The sequence below is a fragment of the Podarcis pityusensis genome (assembly GCF_964106645.2).
Source record: "Podarcis pityusensis genome assembly, chromosome: 10".
Taxonomy (NCBI): Eukaryota; Metazoa; Chordata; class Lepidosauria; order Squamata; family Lacertidae; genus Podarcis; species Podarcis pityusensis.
In genome coordinates this window covers 37,274,612-37,281,181 of record NC_138035.1, presented here as the reverse complement: position 1 = coordinate 37,281,181, position 6,570 = coordinate 37,274,612, and the positions used below count along the sequence as shown (strand labels likewise).

Below are 6,570 nucleotides of genomic sequence, written 5' to 3'. Positions count from 1 at the left end.
TGGCCAGATAGTGTGCCATGTACAAGGGACCACAGCTACTCCCCCGCCTCCCAACTGTTCACATCAGCACTGACTTCAAATAGTTTCCATTTGTTTATACAGTAGTATCCCTGGTTACGAACTTAATTCGTTCCGGAGGTCTGTTCTTAACCCGAAAGCATTCTTAACCTGAGGCGCGCTTTCGCTAATGGGGCCTCCTGCTGCCGCCACACCACCGGTGCGCAATTTCTGTTCTCATCCTGGGGCAAAGTTCTCAACCTGAGTTACTACTTCCGGGTTAGCAGAGTTCGTAACCCAAAATGTTTGTAACCCAAAGCATTTGTAACCCAAGGTACCACTGTTCACCTGTGGGCATGTGACAAAGCATAACACCCTATGCAAAGGTGTTAACACTTTTGCTAGAAATGAGTTAGAAATGGCTTAAGGACTCCAACTGGTGCGAAACTAGTTTGAGAAACAGCATTCAAACAGTAGTGTTTAGTAACAAAGTATAGGATACATAGGCATTTTAGAAAATGTCATGTGAACGTGGATGTTCACATGACATTCTGAAAGTGTCATGTGAAACCAGTACAGTGGTACCTCTGGATACGAACGGGATCCGTTCCGGAGCCCCATTCGCATCCTGAAGTGAACACAACCCGCATCTGCGCAGGTCGCGATTCGCCACTTCTGCGCATGACGTCCTTATGACCGTCTGCGCAAGCGCAAGTGGCAAAACCCAGAAGTAACGCATTCCGTTACTTCCGGGTCGCCGCGGAGCGCAACCCAAAAGCGCTCAACCTGAAGCAACTTCAACCCGAGGTATGACTGTACTAGAAAGATAGTGAGTGTACAGTAAATGGAAGTGTGAACACAGGCTTCCTTGGTTTCAGCTGCCAGTCTGGTTAACTTTTGTACATAGATTAGGGGAGTCACCATCCTTTCCTTCATCTCAGGAAACAAAATGTCTTGAGCCATCCCAGCCAACTCCATTACTTTAATTGCTTCTCTGCTATTATATTTATGTCTCCCCCACCCCCACTATGTACCAATATATCTTCCTCTCTTATTGGCAGTTATTGTCATTCGGAAAACAGAAAAAAAATTACTTTATAGTGGACATATTTTAAATAAACCCAGCATAATAACTAAATTTAAAAACCTTTATTTTGTTTTTTTTAAAGGTGGCTCCTTGGGGCAGTCATTATCACCTTATGAAATCTACAGAACACAATAAAGAATGCAAATACATTTATATTTACACAGTGCCACACAAAATGTAAGTGGTATGGTTACACTGTATGTTACATATACAGAGACAAAATTGTCATTCAGTGAAAATGGATTGTTCAGAAGACTTTTAAGTAGACTTTCCCCACAGTGCCTAATTGGCATTACTTACAAAAACAAGAGGAAGGAAAAGTCTGAGGAACAACTTAATTCACTAAACATATGCAATAAATTAAAATCTTACATGACAGCTCAACCAGTCACCATGCAAACAGTATGTACAGTGCTTTAATTCATACTGAGAACAAAGATTCTAAACCTAGATTTGTACGATAACTCAAGACATGAAAGGTTCCATGAGTTTTTCAGGAACCTGAAAGGTTCTGCCTGAAATCTATAATCATTTTTAATGCAGAATTAGCTTACATGTAAACATGCTATCTGCTTAGTTCTACTTTGCACATCCTTATTCTATAGTCACATCGTTTCATTTATAACCAAACCAGGCAGACACTGACACAGTGCAATATATAACTCTTAGCATTAAATACTTTCTAGAAGCTAAACAGTCTTATAAAATACATTGATGATTTATATTTAGAACATAAAGTATGGATTTTTAAAATTATATATAAATATATTCAGTAGTGAAGTAGCAAGACCTAGTATAATTGAGAATTTGACAAAGTAAAAGCACCTTTGTGTTCCATGAAGAAGACACTATACAAGGCCAAAATAATGATGGTGATGATAAGGTAAATGAGAATTCATGATTCTGTTGTGGGGGAAAATTGTAGCAGTTAAATCTTTTGACTCAGATCTGCATCACACATTACAGTTTTACACGTACACATAAACAGGATATGAGTGCAAACACATGCATGTTTGCAGACACAAGTCTTATAAAGATAACAAGAAGTCACAAAGTGAATACGAAAGGCAGTTCCAAGGGAGTATACTCTTAATTCACTTTGGTTCCTTGGATGTTTCTGTGAACCTCTGACTAGTACACCCACAAAGAAGCTGAGTTTGGCTAAAACAAAGCTTTGTTATGAAGGAATCCTAAAATGTGGGACCTGACATTCTAAGAGAGATCATTGTTTTGATGTGTACAAATTTGATTAGAACCAACTAGTTTTGTGCCAGTTATGGTTACTGCAATACCACCAAACAAATTACTAATATAGTAGATGAATTATTTGATGATGGTACGGTCATTCCTATTTTAATATTTTGGAAAAGTAACTTCCAGGTTTGTTTGTTTGTTCGAGTGAAAATCTGATTAACAAATCAGCATAGATTGTGTTTGTAAGAGGAATGGTTTGCTATTGACATCATTAGAACTTTCTTCAAAATAAATATACTTAGGATCAGGTGTAAATTCAAGCACTCCATTAAAAATCAAGTGATTCCCATTTCAGTCAATTGAAACAAAACAATTTATATACTATTATTTTGGCTTAAGGAGGATTATCAATTTCACTGAAAGGTCTGCACACAGCAGAATTTCAAATTCTGCATTGCATTCCTCTAACAACTTGAATGTTACGACCACCTTATTCATCTGTGCCTTTCGTTGACATGTTCTGCAGTTGCAGAAGTTGCTCATGAAAAACTGCAGAGGGTTTTTTGGGGTGGGAGGGAAATGAAGGGGGCAACTGTGCTCAATGGTCTGCTATGGTCCTTGTGCTCATCAAAGCCTCCTTACCAATTTCCAATAATACTTGGGGGGACTTCCACTGGCATCAGTATAACTGCCCAGCAAAATCAGTGTTACGGCAAAAGGCCTGGGAAAGTTTAAAGTAACTGAAGATTCTATTTAAAAAAAACAACAGCCAAAGGGCAATAGGTATTTCTCCTTTTTAAGATATTAATGCTTTAAAAATGTTCTGCTCTCTCCCTCTTCAGATTGCAATGCACCTTCCCCTTAGCCAAGCCAGTATTGGCTACAATGGCTCCCAATTTCTGCTTATAATCTGTATCTGGGCATGAATTCTATTGGATTCCCACCTCTCACTTTTTTCCATCATCCAAGTTGTTGTCTAGAAGAAAGCTGGTAATGGATTTCTTCAGGTACCCAGCAATTGTCTTGCATGTCTATCTATACCCCTTTCCTACAGTGGCTTACCTCAGACCTGAGTCCTCTGTTCCTACATTTGGAACGATCACATTGGTTTCAACTAGGCATGTCCTTATTGCAATAAATTAAAACCAGGTCTGCAAGTGCTTTTTAATTTTACAATGGGACTTTAGGGTTCTGTGAACTGTGCTGGCAAGTTGTGACCTAATATTTTTAGGCAGCTACATTTAATCCCTGGACCAAGTCTGTGCAATCTCAGTTAAGTGCTGTGACATTGTACAAACCTGGCAAGATCATTATTATACACCGAGTTAATTAACAGTGATAGTTTTGTTCCTTACAAACCTGAATGTACATCCTGCTGCTGCTGTTCAGCACTGCTAAACTCTTCTGCTTTATCATTTAGATGCTAGCTAATTACAGCAGCAATATAAATACAGCAAGCTACATCTGACACAGAAATAATGACAGTGTATTTGGATAAATGTTGAAGATTAATTTTTCTGGGCCACATAATAGATTTTTGGAATATAATTCTGTTCTGCAGTTTGGAAGGTGTTTTGGTGGCATCAAAATCTAAAATAATGTGAGCTGTTAAATGTTGGATTTATCTTAGCTATTTGGTATGGAACTGAGATAGGACCAGGAACAGAAAATGCAGAGATGTCAGCTAGTCTAAAGAAAGTTTCAAGTAAACAAAGACACTGTTTGGACATAACATGTGCTACTCACTTGGATAGCCTTTGGAATTATCCCCATTCCTATGTAAATGGGGAAAATTCCCACTAGAGTGTGTCTTCTGTGTAGAGTCAAGCATTGCACAAGCTCCATTAATTTCAACAGGTCTTACATAAGCTCCACTGAGATGAATGGTGGTTTATATCATTACTTAGAAGACTGCACCATAAATTAGTAAGAAACAGGAAACAGTATAAAGTTTGATCTTTTTTGTTTCTTCTTCAAAATAGTAAAGCTACTAACAAGTGAATCCCACATTCTGTAAAACGTAAAGTATCCCAATATTTTACATATCATCTCAATAGGCCAGCCTGCAGTACTATACATGTAAAATAGGAGAGTGTAAACAAGATATTACTCATTTGCAGCAATGGGTGATACATTAAGAAAAAATGACTGTTGCACCTGAGGGGGGTAAAAAAGAGAAAAGGATACTAAACTAGAGTCAGAATTAAATAGTATATAAGAGAATCCTTAGTAGTTTGCAGGTAGGGAGAAACAGTTTTTAAAATTGCCTGATGCAAACAGATGTATAACAGAGAAAACTTTCTGAGTCTGGAGCATAGTGTCTAGTTCACGGTCTGGAACATCCCTATTGTCAATACTTTACAGTTCTATTCATATGAATAAAGATGGGAAAGCACGGTTGAACAAAAGGAAAAGCAAGATGTTCCACAGCTGCGTCACAAGGGCTGGTAATCAAAACAAGGGAAATCCTCCTGAACAGAAGGGAAGTAATCTCAGGACAAAGTCCCAAGAAAAATAAATGCCATTACCCAGAAGAAACGCACTTGGCCAGAGCTGGGGAGGGTCGGGAAATTACTCAGTTGGCACATTATCTTTAAAACAGCAGCACATATGCTACTGCAAAAACTTGCTGTTGTTCCGGCAAGGTACTTTGGGAACAAATTTAGCTACGGTTAAAATACATAAGCAAGATGCAGCAGCTCATGATTAAGAGGACATAGGAGATAAACTCCTACAGTGGAATTCCACATAACGCTAAAGAGATCATTTTGTTAGGCAAGGAATGATCTTCTCTCCGCAGGCTGTTTGGGGGTTCTCACGGCTCTCCAGAGCAGATTTGAGGGAGGAGAGGGGAAGCCCTGTTATGCTAGTGTGACCCCTTGCACTGGCTTCCACTTGTGGAACCAGAGGTGAATTTAGGGCAGCATGGCAGCACTGGGCACTGAGCCTAGGCTACTCAGCATCACAACTATGACGTATCAAACTGAGCAGAACGGAAGTTGAGAGACGGGGGAGTTGCCAAATTTTTGCCTCGCACAGGGTGCTACTGAAATTTGAAAGTCCGCTCGTGAATTTGAGTTGTTGAGATTTGGGGATGGGGTGGGGCAAAGTTCACCAAAATCTACACTTCTGACATGGACTGCCATACATCCAGATTTCCTCAGACACTTCAGTGATTTCTGCCCAGAGGGCCAAATGGCAGCTATATCTGGGAAATTCCGGGCGTATGGCAACCCTATCAGTCACTGAACCTGGCCTTTAACGTACAGTGGTGCCTCGCAAGACGAAATTAATCCGTTCCGCGAGAGTCTTCGTCTAGCGGTTTTTTCGTCTTGCGAAGCAACCCTATTAGCGGTTTAACGGATTAGCGCTATTAGCGGTTTAGCGGCTATTAAAGGCTTAAAGGCTTAGGGGATTAGCTGCTAAAAGGCTATTAAAGGCTATTAAAGGCTTAGCAGATTAGATAAAGGGGGGGAAAAGCGGAAAAAAAATCTCTAGACTCGCAAGACATTTTCGTCTTGCGAAGCAAGCCCATAGGGAAATTCGTCCTGCGAAGCAACTCCAAAACGGAAAACCCTTTCGTCTAGCGGGTTTTCCGTCTTGCGAGGCATTCGTCTTGCGGGGCACCACTGTATCTGGTAAAGAAAATAGCCAAATGTGTCCAAAGGAGGTTTGGGGAAAAGAACCTAAAAGGAACATACTATTATCCTGAAATTTTTAGAGGATATGATGTAGATTAAGGCACCCAGTTTAGTCTCCCCCACCCCCCAAAAAATAGGGGTACTTTGGGATCTTTTGCAAAGAATTCAGTTTATTTGGGTATTCTGTCTCATACTTGAATTATATGAGGGGGAGTAGGGGAGCAAGCCTGTTGGCCCTATTCCATAAACTGCACTTCCAACATTGTTTCCATGTATCGGGAAGGCAAACATCTGCAGAGGGACCTCTTCTATTGGGTGAAGCTCCTTGTGGGAACCATCAACATCCCATGCAGGGAGTTTACATGTGTAAGACCAGACTATTCACTTGAGAAGTTCTTCCCTCTGTGGCATGGAGGTCAATGCCTCCACAGGCTCTGACATTGGAGGGGGACAGACCCAGTACACTCACCCACACTCTTCCTCCCTCAAATTAGAGATTTTAATGCAACAATAAAGGAATATTGGGGAATAAATAGGAAAACGGAGGACATTTTAAAATAATATATGCCTGTTGTCTCCATTGTCTTCTTGATTACTGATATAGTTAGCAATGCTGTATATATAGACAGATGTCTTAGTGTTTGTCGTCAG

At 40.1% G+C, this 6,570-nt stretch overlaps 1 long non-coding RNA gene across 1 annotated transcript; it reads left to right on the top strand.

Annotated features, from left to right (window-relative positions):
* The first annotated feature begins 1,137 nt into the window (after positions 1-1,137).
* On the top strand, positions 1,138-6,043 carry LOC308486164. The gene is made up of 2 exons (XR_013990976.1): positions 1,138-5,519; positions 5,886-6,043. It is a non-coding gene; the product is annotated as an uncharacterized lncRNA (long non-coding RNA).
* The last annotated feature ends 527 nt before the right edge of the window (positions 6,044-6,570 follow it).